Source organism: Meleagris gallopavo, chromosome 1, assembly GCF_000146605.3.
Source record: "Meleagris gallopavo isolate NT-WF06-2002-E0010 breed Aviagen turkey brand Nicholas breeding stock chromosome 1, Turkey_5.1, whole genome shotgun sequence".
NCBI lineage: Eukaryota > Metazoa > Chordata > Aves > Galliformes > Phasianidae > Meleagris > Meleagris gallopavo.
In genome coordinates, this window is record NC_015011.2 from 125,348,970 (window position 1) to 125,363,832 (window position 14,863).

Consider the following 14,863-nt stretch of genomic DNA (forward strand, 5'->3'; position numbering starts at 1 on the left):
GAGATTTCTGTCTGGAAGCTGTACCGTCATTTCGAAACGTTTTCTCCCGGGTTTCACGGAACGGAATATCCCGAGGCGGAAGGGACCCGCAGAGATCACCGAGCCCAACCCCTGGCCCCACACGGACCACCTAAAATTCAAACCCTGTATCTTTTAGCAATGTCCAAACGTTCCTTGAACTCCTTTGCGGTACCCACCGCCCTCTGGTCTGGTGAGGAGCCTTTCCCTAACTCCCAACCTGTCCCTCCCCGGACAGCTCCATGCCAGGGAGATGAGAAAGTTGATGAGACAAAGAGGGGGAGAAATCATACCAATTGCCATCACAATCAAAGTAAACTTGACTTAGTGAAAGCTTTAGAGCTTTTTTATGTAAAATAGAGGATGTGTCTTCTGCTGTAGGAGCAGAATATAAGAGGAGATGCCCTGGAAAAGGAGCAGGGAAATGTTCTTGCCTGAGCTCAGGGCGCTCAGGCCAGCAGATCCACAGGCCAGAAGTGGCTGTTAAGGCAAGGGGTGACAGATGTCCTTTTGGTGGTGGCTCTGTCACCAAAACTTGTGCTCAGCAGGTTTGTTGCCTGCCCTGAGCTTTGAGTGCTACAGCCATCTGCGTGCACCAGCGATACTGACAGCAACATCAGTCTCTGTGGTCTTTTGGTAAGCAGGTTCCCCTTCTGTACATCTGCTTAAAAATCCATTGTCACTTTTAGACAGAAGAAATAATAGTATTTGATGCCTTTTTTGTGAAAAGCTGAAACACCACCATCTACATAAAAACTAAAAGTACATAACCAGAAAGTTGCTGCCTCACATCAATAGATTTTCTGTCATAACAGAGGACTTCATAGTCCTCGTGTATAGAGACCACTTCACTATGCTGAGAAACAGCTGGCTCTGCAATGGAAATACCCCATCATTGATGTCAGTACCGTTTCAAAAGGTTTTTAAATGCAAGAGGAGAAAGTAACTCCTGCATTTGCTGTAATGTAAGTTAGAGCTAGGATTTTCCACACTATCATGACCAATATTCTTGCCTTGTGAAATCATCAGTCCCACAAGAAGTCAGGGTTTTATATGGCTACAGCAGATTGGGACATGCCTTAGGTTTTATGTCCAAACCTCCAGGCTGTTCCCTGACACCAAAACACCAGGATATTTCTTCCAGACCAATTTAATATGACTTATGAGCACATGACTTCTTCAGAAATTGCAAATGCCCAGCACAGTTCTTCATTCTCCATTCATATGCCAGGCAGACTCAACCTTCTTGGCCTGTGAGATTTGATACGATCATAGCCTGAAGAGTAGTTTAATGTAAGATTGCAATAACACTGTAGTCACTACCAAACATTATTATACTTACTTTAATTTCAACAAACTGCCGTAATTAGTGACTTCCCTCCTGGGGATGTTATGAAATACACCTAATTACACTGTAATACGGAGCTTTCTGATCCCCAGCTAGCAGTTTCTAAGTAACTGAAAAATAAGACATTTTCATTGTAGAGGTTACGTCATAAAAGATTTGGTGCAACAGCTTGGCATACCTATGCCTTTTGTGCTGGCTTTTGTCCCTGCACAGCTTTGCAGTGCAGAGATCCCAACTTCCTCCTCTTCTTTTTTCTGACACTCCCATGCGTCACCTCAAGGTGCAGGGAGGGAGCTTATTCTCAGCAAACACTGGAACCTGGAAGCTTGCCCAGGCCCTAAACAGGTAGTGAAGGAAGCAAAAGCTCACAGCATGCACATCTGCACTCCCCATAACACCGGGCAGAGTCTGGCTCTCTGTGCTGCTGGCAGCTCACCGCAATGCGCATAGACAAACTTGCACAATCTCATTGTGTTCTGTGTGCATGTCTTAAAGCTCTTGGAATTGTATCATTGTGAAAAATCTGCAGAATGTCTTGTTTAAAACTGGTTTTTAATCCTGCTGGTTATAGAGAAGTTGAAAACTACCTGAAAACTTCCTAGTTAAGATTAGATTCACCCATACTCATGTGAAATTGTGAATTAAGTGTGAGACAAATAGCACATGATAGTGGCAATTCCTTATGTTGTATTCACCATAAAGGAAGAGAAGGATGCTTTACTGCTGGGCTCACTCTCTGAGGCTGAGCTTTGATGCATGTTTATGGCAGAAGCATTCCCAGAAAAGATCCCTTACCTCCAGCTGCTTATCTGAGTCCCCAACCACCTATACACATTTGTACAGATGTGTGGCAAACTGCACTATGTAATAGCTGAACGTGAAAAGCAATCATTTCAATCAGACATCTGTGCATTTGAGTCTAAACAGACACTTTTTTTTTAAACAGAAGCAGATGATAAATACAATGAATAATCTCATACAGCAACCGTCACACATTCTGCGATCATGCTGGCCTTTTTTTGGCCCCTTTTGCAGATTTTCTAATGCCAGATACTCTTGCCAGAATGAATGCCAACAGAAGTTGGTTTGGACTTGAGACCAAGTTGGACAAATAATATGGCTAATTTTGCAAAAAAGTGTATTAGAGTCTATTTTGCATTGTTACTGCTGAATTTGGGCCAACTTCTTCCTTTTTTTTTTTTCCTCTCCAAGAAATACGTTTGAAAAGCATCTTTTTTTCCAGCTTCTCTCTACATATAGAATTCAACTCTTGTCATTGGCAGCTTTGTTCAATCACAACGCCATTGAACAACAAGGGCGTGTCCTTTTCATAGCTGTCTTCAGCTAAGAGTCTGGCAGCCATGACATACATTGCTAACACTGGGGTTGGTGAACCAGGAGCTACAGGCCAGTGTGGCTGTGTCACAGCTTATTGTGAACTGACCCACTGCAACAAGGAAAAGCATAAACAAGAAAACTGAACAGTTCATATCTGCAAGCGTTTTTTGTTCCAAAAACCTTCTTGGTGTTCCCAACCTCGAATAATTTCCTGGTAAGGAATTTCACCATATACACAACCCTTTTTCTATTGCTGATGTTTGGGACAAAGATGAGTGGAGTTCTGTGCAGAGAGGGAGTAAATTATTTAACATTCCTCTTAAAAGTATTCACAGAACAAGTCCTTTCTGAAGTTGTTTTTTTTTTTTTTACTTGAAGCTCTAAACAGCCAAAATTTCAGAAAGCCATAAAGTAAATACTGATAGCCAAATGAACAAAAGAAATATTTGAAAGTAGACCATGATTTAAATTATCCAATACATTTGAAGCATGTATCCTGGTATTAGGACAGCATAACGTATGACGAGACCCACATTATCCTGAATTTTGCTGCAAGCTGTTTCTGTGACAGAAAGTCTGCAGATGAAAGGGGTTGCAGTTTATTTAAAGGGCTGCTGGTGTTCTGACTGCACTTACTGAAACAGAGCAAATTAAGTTTTCAGCTGTAAAGCACATTCTTATTTTGCAGTTATCATTTCATAGATCTTACACAAGAGCCCAGATCCTAGATCCTTTTTTGTGATAGGAAGAGAGCTGCCACAGCCTGAGTGTTGCCTAACATACACTTTGCCAGAGAAGCTTGTGTTCCACCTGAACACTGAGCTGGGGCAGGCAGGACTCTCCAGTTTGATGTTAGATGCAAATGCAATGAAACAACAATAAAATTTATGGAGAGTATGTTTGTGGCTTATTTTAAGTTGGACAGCAATTCAGATAACAAGTTACAGTGCTGACTCAGCAAGGCATGTATGCACATGCCAAATGGTTAAAATGAAGATGAGCTTTAATAGCTACTGAAGCACAGTAGAGCAGCCCTTACTTTCTTCATTAAGCTGCTGTTAGCAGGACTTTTTTTTTTGCTCCAGGCATTCCAGTTCCCTTTGCATCCTAGTTAAAACCAGGAGGAACACTTGTCAACATGCATCTCCAGTTACCTTACCTTTTATCCTTGTCTCTAACACCCAGTGTTAGGGCTGCTCTGCAGAGTGCTGCTCCACACGTAGGCTTCAGAAAAGTTTCACTCTGCTGCAGTCCTACTATGGAAGAGGAAGGCCAGAAATACACCGAGTAAAGATAGCTTGCTCTAGTCATTTGATACCTTTTTGTCTTTCACCTTAGAAGAGAAGTTGGATGGAGGCTCTCTCTTCACAAGATACATGGAGAAGACAAGGAGCAATGGATACCAGTTGCACTGAGAGAGGTTTTTCCTAAATCTAATATTGATATTGATTTTATTTATTTATTTTTACAGTGAGACCTATCAAACTTCCTCTAGATATGGCAGAGTCCCCATGACTGTAGGTTTTTAAGGTATGACTGGACAGACTTGACAATTACATCTAGGTTTCCTTTTCCCACAAAAAGTTGGGCCTGGCAATCTTTTGTGATCCATCGCAACCTGAACTGTACCACAATTCTATGAGGTTATCCTTTTTACTGCCTAAGTAACTTTTTAATTGCAGGACAGAAATTCTATTTGTGTAGAGAGGGACAGCTGAAGCCTGGAATACACACTGTCCTCCTAATTTGGTGGTGTGGCAGACCACCAAAAGCGATTGGTCAGAGGTAGCAATGTGTTAATTTGCTGTTGTATAATTCATCAAAATTTGTTTATCTGAAGTCTTACTTTACGTTGTCGCACAGCCTATTCATGTTCTTCCAGGTCCAAGCAGTAAATTTAACAGGGTGGCTTTATCTATGGTGCCAGCCTGCCATGCACATTGTCTTTGTGGGTGAGAACAGTGGCTGGCCCATGTTCCCAAGGAGACTGGTGAAAAGTGAGGTCTCCAAGAGAAATGAACAAGATATCACTTATTTGCAACCATGGTGAAACCCTGGCAAAATATATTCAAAAGCTATGTCTGTGCTGGACTCTGCCTACACTTACTTTAGGGAATTACACAGCATCTGTATCCTGAACAATCCCCACATGTTGTAGGGGATCAGGTTTCATAGATTTCATAGAACTTCAGCAGCATCTTTTTAATATTCAAGTGTTAACTGTAAAAAATTTCCTGCTGTTGAAGTCAACAAATAAAAGATTACATTTTTTTTTCCTTTTCTCCCCTTTCTGTCTGTTGGCAGAATATATAATAAACATTCCAGACACTGTTTTTGGAAATACTCCTACATCACCATAAGACTCTGAGGAATAAATTAGTTCTACTGTTGATAGCACAAAGTAGCAAGGGATTCAGCAGAGACAGCAGATGGAAAAATATAGAAATTAGTATTAATTGGAAGAGTTAAAATTCTAAAGCTTGGTTGCATATTAGGAAGGCTTGTTGCATTAAGTCTGGTTTTCAAACAATGTAATTTACACTGAAGGAGCAAAAAAGTCCAGCACAGAAACTAATACATTAAAATAGTCAAAATGGGAAAAACTGGAGTGGCATTAAATATATGTTCTTGTGGAACATTGACTCAGTCACCAGAAACAGGTACACATTAGACTAATCTGGCATAGAGAGACATTCCTAACAGTTCAGATAGGTATAAAAATAGAGTTTAATATTCAGAGGTGAAATCCCAATTTCTGTGAGTCTAAACAGGAATACAGCACACTCTGTGTAGCCTACATACAGTTTAGGCTGATAGATCTTGACCTAAAGGTCAAAAGAGAAGCGCAGTCATGGTGCACAGCTGGCTGATGAGGAAGGGAAAATGGAAGATGACTGAGTTAATGCAAGTGACAGACTCTCCTCATTCACCTATGGGCTGTTTTACAGAATTTATGCCTCTGTCTTTCTGTGCATTCAGAAGTCATTCAAACTGCAGTAGCCTCTGTAAAAATCTGTAAGCAGGACAGGTATCAGGACAAGGCCAAATCAAGAAAAGAATAAACAGAGTCCAGTAAGGATGGCTGTTCTAGGGACTCACGCTTTACTCTGTTTCAGATGTATTTCAGTGAGATCTATGTCCCCAGCAAAACAGTCTATTGATTGTCTCTGTTTTTTAATTAGATGAGGAAAAAATCTGTCGCTGCTGTGCATCTTTAAGAAATTGCATGTTTTCAGTGCAGGTGAACTATTTAAAAGCACCTTTCTTTTGAATATTGCAGTACCCACTGCTGTCCTCCCCGCCATACAAACCAGAGCTGTGGGCAGCTTTCCTCAGCCCCAGTATTTCTAGTTAGACAGGCACGTCTCTCTGAGTTTACCACCCAAAGCAATCTCTTTATAATAAAGCCAATAGAGAAAAACTTTGGAATGGCAATTCATATCCTCAGGTAGGCACTTTTTTTGGATAGCTAGTCTGACCCATCTCAACTGCTCGGATTTTTTTGTTGAATATGAAAGTAAGCCTAGAGTGAGGAATGCAGACCTACACATTGAAACATCAGTTGTCTAAAGCCAACCTTCTAAAATTATTTCAGGTGAATCATTTTTATGCAGAACTGTTTATCATTGATTGTTTCTAGCAGTATCCTATATGTTATAGGCACTATACATAAACAGAACTACAGTTGTCAATGCCTGAAAGGGCTTGCATCTGAAAAACAGCAAATCACACACACATTAAAGAGGTGTTTGGTATAACAACAGAGCTTCAAACAGTTGTCTAAATTATAGTCACTTGTTAATTCTGAAGGATTTATGGAGATTAATATGCTGAGTAAATAAGCCTGTCTCATACCTTGAAATGAATCCACTGAAAGTCTTATTTAGGCATAAGAAAAGAATTTGAACAGTTTTGTAAGATAAGGTGAACACAATGCTAATTTTCTGGATTAATTAAAGTGCTCTGTGATCAGTTTGGTACATCACCTATCTATGAAGATTTTTAAATTCTAAAGGCATTTATTTTCAAGTTCCTCTCTCTGTTTCACAGCTATTCACGCACCGAAGGACTAAACAACAAATTATAGAAAACAACATGCAAATAATTAGAAAGTGTCAAGAAAACAGCCAGCTCTCATGAATGAAAAAGTGCACAAGAGAAAGGCTTCAGACCCCAAAATGTGAGTGCAACTAAACTTAAACACACGCGCGCACACACACACAAAAGGCATATTCCATAAAGTGCAGGTGCAGTTGTTGAAGTGCCAGTGCACCTCTCCCTGGTGTGGCAGAGCACTGGGATACCTTCTGCTGAGGGGCTGCTGGAGACTGCTGACTGCCTGCTCAGCATGATTCAGGCTGGACAACATGATGGATGAGGAGGGAAGCCATGGGAACCGGCCCAGCACCTCAACAGAATATTGCTGGGCTGTACTAGTGTGTCCTGCTGAGGCCACACCAGCTACTAACCCAATGAGGATATCCTATGTGAAAGCATGGTTCTGTAATCACATAGCCAAGTTCAGTTTTCTGCTGCCATTTGCTTCCCTTTCCACTGTATCTTTGCATCAGTTTCCTCTGGCAGCAATGGTCCTACTTCTCCCTGATGCCATAACTCAGGCACTGAGTCACTCTTTGCTTCTTTCTCTCGAGGGACTTTGAACCCTGAAAGGGGAAGTCAGTAATGACTGCTTCTGTTCTTCCAGGGGATAAGACCCACAAAAACAGGGAAATGGAACATTATTTTTCTGCTAACATTAAAAAAAATGGTTTTCCTCAGCTTAATGAATCACTGCAAGAAGATGCTGGAGGCTTTACTTCCCAGTACTCACTGCTATTCCTTCTTGCACTAGTGTTGCTGGTTCCTTATTTCTCTACATGAAAATGCATGGGAAGATCAATGACCACGTGTAATTAGCTTACAACAAAAGTATTGCTGCAAGATGTTTGCTCTGCTGAGCATTTGGAATTCCTGCTAAATTAAAAACTTTTCTCAGCCTTATCCTGGCAGAGGGACATCTGGGCCAGCACAGGCCTGAGAGTAAGGCAGGACACATTAGAATAAATTACCGTATATATGGTAGTACCTCCATAAGCATGCTTTTCCTCACTTTTATCAGATTGCTGCATGACTTTGACAGTGCCTTGGGCTTAATGCCACTAGAGGTCATGCAATGTACTTACTATCTAAGCTGCTTTTGAAAAAATGCTCTAATACTCCACATTTGCTAGATGTATTTGCAGACACTGCTTTGGCCTGCTGGATGCCCCTGCTTTGCATGCACGTACCAACCATGCCACAATAAATCACCCTACTTTTGCTATTGCCCATTTATTGTGAATAGCACAAAACAGGGAAGGATAAGGAACTAGGAATATGCAAATAATCTTCACGTGGAAAACAGTTTTTATAGAATGAAATATGCTATCCATTAGATGTGTTTACAAAATAAAAACGGAACTAGAATCCAGTGTCATATGAAACCCTCTGTTAACAGCAGCAAAAGTACTGACCTGACTACTATAATGCTGATTCTGTTAACATACTTGCCTTTGGTTTTTCCTATCTTTGTGATACACCTCGAGAGAATATTGACTGCATCTTGAAGCAGCTGACAACTGCTCTCCGTGTTTTGATTTCAAGCTTTTTGGAGTATTTCTCCTCCTTGCCTTTGGCCAGCAGCCTAACAATCAACCAAATAAACACCCCTTTCAATAGCATCCCTATCCAGCTCCCTCTCAAATAGGCATGGTTTTGGGGAGCTGTCGGACTTCACATTCTGTCAAAACAAGGCCCAAGACCCACTGTAATTATTAATCTGGTAGATGCAGAGCTGTTGTGAGAGAGATCAACTGTTGGAGCCAACATGTTTCCCTATGGAGCTTCCCATTGTCACTAATGAAGACATTAAAACTTGCTCAGTAGCACTGTCCTCACCAGCCTGTTTGCTTATTCTTGGGAAAAAGAACCAGCTATCAGTATTACCATTAGCTGATCTTATTCAGAACTTCTATCTGAACCTCTCTCAGTGAGGTGGCCTTAGACTCAGGTTTCCACCAAGCTGTGGGGAAGTGGCCGCCCACATGGCCTTTCAAAAAATATCTCCAGATTTCCTACACAATTTGTCAAACACTGTAAAATGTGATCAGTAACAGTCAATCCAATTGCTCAGTTTTAACAGTAATCACAATCTACTACAAAATTGTTCTTACCTCTTGGAGGTAAGGGCCATTCTCTTATAATTTTGCCAGTCTGGGAAACTCTGGATATAAGCATTGCTACTATAACTGATATTGCATTCATAATTTCACCACTAATAATCTCATCTCATTTCTTCATACATTAATAATCTCATCAATAAGTATAAATATCTGAAGGGACAGTATAAAAAAAAAGACAGAGCCAGGGTGCCCAGTACCAGGACAGGAGACCATGGGCACAAACTGGCACACAGGAGCTCCCTCTGAACACCAGAAGCACTCCTGCGCTGTTGTATAATCAGTGGATATACAGATAGTGTATAGTCAATGGATATACAGATGGTATATGTATATCCAGGAGCTTAGCTAATATAATTTATATTGGAGTAATGAGAGAAAGTCACTCACCCTATCCTGGGCTTGTGAGATAGATTCCAGTGGAGCAGATCTCCAGAGAGATCCTTCCCCACTGGCAGTCAGCTCTTAAATGGGTCTAGGAGAGGTGGAGCCAGGCTCCACCCCTTCCTGCAGCACAGGTGATTTGCCTTCACCTGTGCTCCCGTGGCTGACTCACTGCTTGCCTCAGGTGATTAATCAGAGGTTCAGGCCGTGATTCAGCAGCCCCATACAGCTGTGCAGGTGATGGAGCAGTGGCACAGGTTGCCCATGGGCTGTGGAGTCTCCTCCTTGGGGATCTCCAGCAGTGCCTGGATGTGGCCCTGGGCACCCTGCTCTGGGTGGCCCTGCTGGAACAGGGGCTGGGCCTGAGGAACCCAGAGGGCCCTGCCTGCCTCAGCCATCCTGTGATTACTGGCCAGTTCAACTGCCAATCTGTCACTCCGTGAGTAATTTATTGTCTGTGTAGAGGATTGTTTGGATTACATAAATTGGCTGTATTAGTATATTGTTAATAATTCAGCACTTTCAGCAGAAGGAGAGCCTAGGGAAATATGACAGCCAAGTTAGACTGAGCAAACTGTGAGGCTTTCTCCAAAATTGCAAAGCACAAAGTGCAGCATGTTGGCGCCATTTACCACTTAAGCACATTTCTCAGTGGATGCTTTAGGATCAAATATTATTAGAAAAGCTTGTTTTCCTGTAGGAAAAAAAAACAAAACCTAGAAGTTTTCTGCCTTTCTTCCAGAACAAGAGTAAAAATAAATACATTTACGTATATCTTCCTAAGACAGATATATCCTTTTCCTCTGTATGTCTAATTATGCCTAACTCATATTTCATACATCTAGGTGCCTAATTCAGATGAAACCGAGACACTTAACATAACCTTACATGCAAACATTCACTTTCTAACCTATGCAATGCCTACAGGCATATTGTATTGAGTGTAATCAAGATTTAATCAAACATAATTTTGGCATTCTGATTCTCTATCAAGAAAAGAACAGCAGGCTTTTCCAGGAGAGCTTTGTCAAAAGATTTGGTATAGCTGTACAAATCTACTTCTAGAATATAGATAGTTTTTACCAAGCTTGAATGCCATAACACTGTGCTCATATCTTTCTCAGTCTTTCATCCTTTGCACTTTAGAAGTGAAGAAACCTTCCATAGGCATTGCTTCTAGTAGTGTCCAATTGACAGCACAGAGCATCCATTTGCATGTTTGCAGCTTTGATGTTCAAATAACTCTTCATAGAGGTAGACAAGATTAATTTTGCATGGGAGGAGGTCCAATTACGGTTCACGTGCCTCAAACAAGGCTCACTTGCTCTTCTCCAGAGCTTTATTATTATTATTATTATTCTAGCACAAGGCAAGCCCTGAGAAATAGAATATTCACTTGTTTAAATATGTATGGGAATTTGCGATGAGAACAGATCAGTGATCACTGAGCTGCTTAAAGCAGTTATAACATTGAAAGTGATAACCATGGTGTGACCTGCAAAGAATAACGAGCTACCTTCTGCTGATGAATAAGGGGAAACCTGTAAGGAGAAACCTGCTTTGTTCCTGGTAGAACAGCATTGCCTGATCTCATGAACAGCTAGAAGAGAAAAGCAACTTGTTAGACATGAGGGAAACAGCAAAGCCCACTCTTGTGGATAAAATTCCTACTCATATCCCTCTCAGACATTTTTAAAGTTTATCATGCCTTAAAACTTGTGAGATGTGACTCTGTACCAAGGAACAACTCTCACAACTTGCAGATATCACGGAAGAGCTTTCTCTTGGTACACTTTTATCTGCTAGAAAGGCTAATGTTGATTTCTTCATTCGTGTGATGAAAAAATGGCAGTTTTGACATTTTCTTTGATATACAACACCTCTGCAAATCTGGTGCTAATAGAGGAACATGTCACAAATTTTGGTAATTCCAATAGAGCGGAGATTCAAACAAATTCCTTTTTGAGCCAAAACATGACATGTTCTTTAGGATTTGATTGTAGAACATTTAGCTGTCTTTAAAAAGATGTCTGCAACAAAGCGCATTTTTCTGAAATCCCAGGGTGTGGGAATATGGGAATGCTGACATGGATGGGCAGCCCACAGGGCAACCCAACTACTGCCAGAAGCTGGCAAGAGGTTCACAGTAGGTTGTCATTTTGAAAGCATGATAATGGGAGGCTTTGGCTTAAAGGGGAAAGGAGAAAGAAAAGAACGTGATAAGGACTGCATTAGCTGCTGCAAGCTTATTCTGCATGTGAATCAACTTAACATTGCATTCTGGATTAATGTGGTAGAAAATTTAAGTGTGCAAGGGAAGTTGCACAAAGACATTGCATATCAAGATAGGAATTTGTCTGATTTTTTGGTTTGTTCTAAGTGCAAACAGCTGGGAGCATTTCTCTATCAGAATCAGCCCAATGAAGGCATGTTAGACAAGCAGAAATCTCAAAATGCTTTCAGCAATACCACATGCTACCCTAAACAGTTGCACAATACAGAAGAGGTCTGAGTAGGGGCAGAAGTTCTTCAGTGCAATTGATGATGGGTGAACAATGCTACCACCAGGAGCTCAGAGACAGAGGAAGGTGTGAAAATAACACTTGGCATTTGGCTAACATCACATTACACAATTATAGGATCAAGAATAAACACAAAGGGCGTATTATGTGGTAACAATGAATTACATAACAAAGGAAATGATAAAATTGCTGAACAGACTACATGACCATGCTTCTCAAGTCTGAACTTGTCAATGAACTTGTCAACTGGTTGGCAAAAAGAATGGCATGGGCTGATCCATATCTATAGCCATAGCATTTTGGTTATATTCTTGTGAATCAATCCTATGAGTCACTCTCAAATGCACCTATTTATTTGTATTTTATACCAACATGTCCCTCCAGGTATGGCTGAATTTAACTGAATTACTATATTTTCTCCCTTGCCATCTGTATGCACCATTTCATAGCTTTAGTTTCAAGACTCTTGTCATGGAGTTATATCTAGAGTTATCTAGATATTGGGATTGAAGCTAATAAAACAAGTGAATGAGAAAAATTGTCCAAAACCGAAGGCCTTACTCAATGCTGAACACGAGACGGCTAAGGGAGCACATGCTGCAGAGGTGAGCAGTAAGAAGAAAACGGACGTCTTGTGACTTGCAAGCAGTTTTATCTTTCCCTCTGAATGAAAAAAGGAAATGGAACAGTGAAAATCTTCTGGGGTACGTAGTTCTTTTCTTCTGAGAACCAGATACCTGGAAATAATGACAATCCTGGAACGAAACTGGAGCATTAACTCCCAGTGCTCTACAAAATGTTATGATGTGGAATAGTGATAACAAAAAATCATAAAACCATGACAACTCCGCTGTGAACCCACCTGGCCATTGCCTTGCATCTCCATAAATATATATTTCTGCCTCAAGTGAAAACTCTCAGGCAGCAGCAGAACTAAGATCTTTGACTGGGACCAGATACAAATAGAACAAGAGAGAAGAAAACAGGAATAAAACAAAGGGCCACTTGGCTAGATGAGCAGTCTGACTTCTGCAGTATATGTGGCGGCTTTTAAGATGAGGTAAGTAACATCCTAGTGCCATCTGTAGGGCATGTGAAGAAGGTTCAGAGACCTGCCAAGAGGTCTGAAACAGCTGCACTGAAGAGTTAAACACTGATCTCCTAAATGGACAACCATGTTCCTATCACCAATTTTTTGACACTCAGTCACATCCACTTTGTTTAGGGTAGGAATAAATTATTCCCCATTTTATGCACAGCAGAGGTGAACATGATTGTTTATACAGTAAAAAGAATTTTGGGACAGTACCCAGTGATGTACTGCTTTCAGTGAAGGTGTCCCGAGGATGAGGTCACAGAATAGTTTGAAAATGTCTTCTCAGATCATCCAGTCCAACCAGCAGCCCACCCCCACCATGCCCACTGACCACATCCCTCAGTGCCACATTCACACAATTTTTGAACACCTCCAGGGACAGTGACTGCACCATCTCCCTGGGCAGCCTGTGCCACTACCTCTGACTTTGACCACACTTTCTGAGGAGAAATTTTTCCTAATTCCAACCTGAGCCTTCCCTGGCACAACTTGAAGCCATTCCCTCTCATCGTAGGTGATACTTGGGCAGAAGTGACAAGAACAGTGCAGCAGTCCAAACACTTGTAAGTGCGGCAAAGTTGTGCTCATGGTAGCACTGACATGCCAAACTATGGACGAATGTTTTATTCCACAATGAACGCTGCTGAAAAAAAGAAGAGTAAAACTGAGTTACTGCATTGAAGTATTAAAAGAATTACCTTGGTATTACTGCTGCTGCCTGGAGGGCAAGAGGCATAGTACATACAACCCACATGGATGTTGAAGGGTACAACAAACTACTGATGGAAGACTTTGCAATATGCAATTGAAGATGCTGACACAGGTAAGCAGAGAGGTAGATGGAGTTACGACATCAATATGAATTTTTTCTTGAGACCCACTTTACACTGAGGGATAGGCATTACTCGGCAGCAAATGATAAAGAGCAAAGGAGAAGAGAATCTATTATGGCCATTCAGCTTTTTATCTTATAACTTCATCTGCATTGCACGTGTTTAGCATTGTACTACACACCTGTAGGCTGCTGTGAGGCTGTAGGCTGTCACACCCTGAAGACTTAAGAGGTGTAATGCTCCCATTGTAGCAGCGATGTTAATTTTAAACGTGCTATTTAATATATGGCAGCCTGGAGGCAGTAATCTTCAACAGTTCGTGTAGGTTTAAGAGCTGGGTCTTCAGGGCAAATTAATGCTTTTCATCTCTAAGAGGCTTACAAATGAGGGCACCACCGATATAAACTTTCACTGTTGTGCAGTCAAGCCTTTACAGATATTTGTATGCAACTGTACCGGCTTTTGAATGTGGAAGAGTTTGTATAAATAACACATTTAAAATAAAAAAGAGGATTTGCAATGCTGTCACCTTGAAAGGGTTCTAAATGAAAGCATGTGCAATAAGAGATGATGTCAGTTCCTCACGCAAGAGGAGACAGTTCAGTGAGTACCCAAAGAAAGGGCCATGCAGCAGCATCTGGGCAGAGGACAGCTCTAACTAAAAGAAAGTTGAAAGAGAAAGTTCCAATTTTAGCTTGGTTGTCAGAAAACCGACTTTTCTTCCCCTGCCCCAAGGCGAGGTTGGTTTCAGAACCCGAGGCACACACGCTCTTTTCCAGCAGGGATTCCACACGAAGACCACCAAGGGGCGGTTGGTTTCCTCCCACCGTCCCACTCCCCAGGAGCAGGCCTGCAGTAGGATGCCTTTGGGCAGGAAATCCCAAGCGAGCAGCCTGCATTTTAGTCATTTTTCCTCCCTCTGAAACCAAACCCACCGAACCACCACGCGGAGACGCACTGGAATGCTTCAGGAGCACCCGAGCTTTCCTTCTTCTTTTGGCAGAACTTTCGGAAGCGGGGACGGCGCCGCACGGGGACGACCACCCATCCCCTCGCAGGTGCCGCAGAGGACAGCTCCGGCCTAGCTCAGCCGGCTCCGCCCGGCA

General features: G+C 41.7%; 1 long non-coding RNA gene across 1 annotated transcript; it reads left to right on the top strand.

The window, feature by feature from the left end:
• The first annotated feature begins 6 nt into the window (after positions 1-6).
• Positions 7-9,227, top strand: LOC109370891. The gene is made up of 3 exons (XR_002121415.2): positions 7-2,918; positions 4,043-4,124; positions 6,755-9,227. It is a non-coding gene; the product is annotated as an uncharacterized LOC109370891 (long non-coding RNA).
• Positions 9,228-14,863: the final 5,636 nt, after the last annotated feature.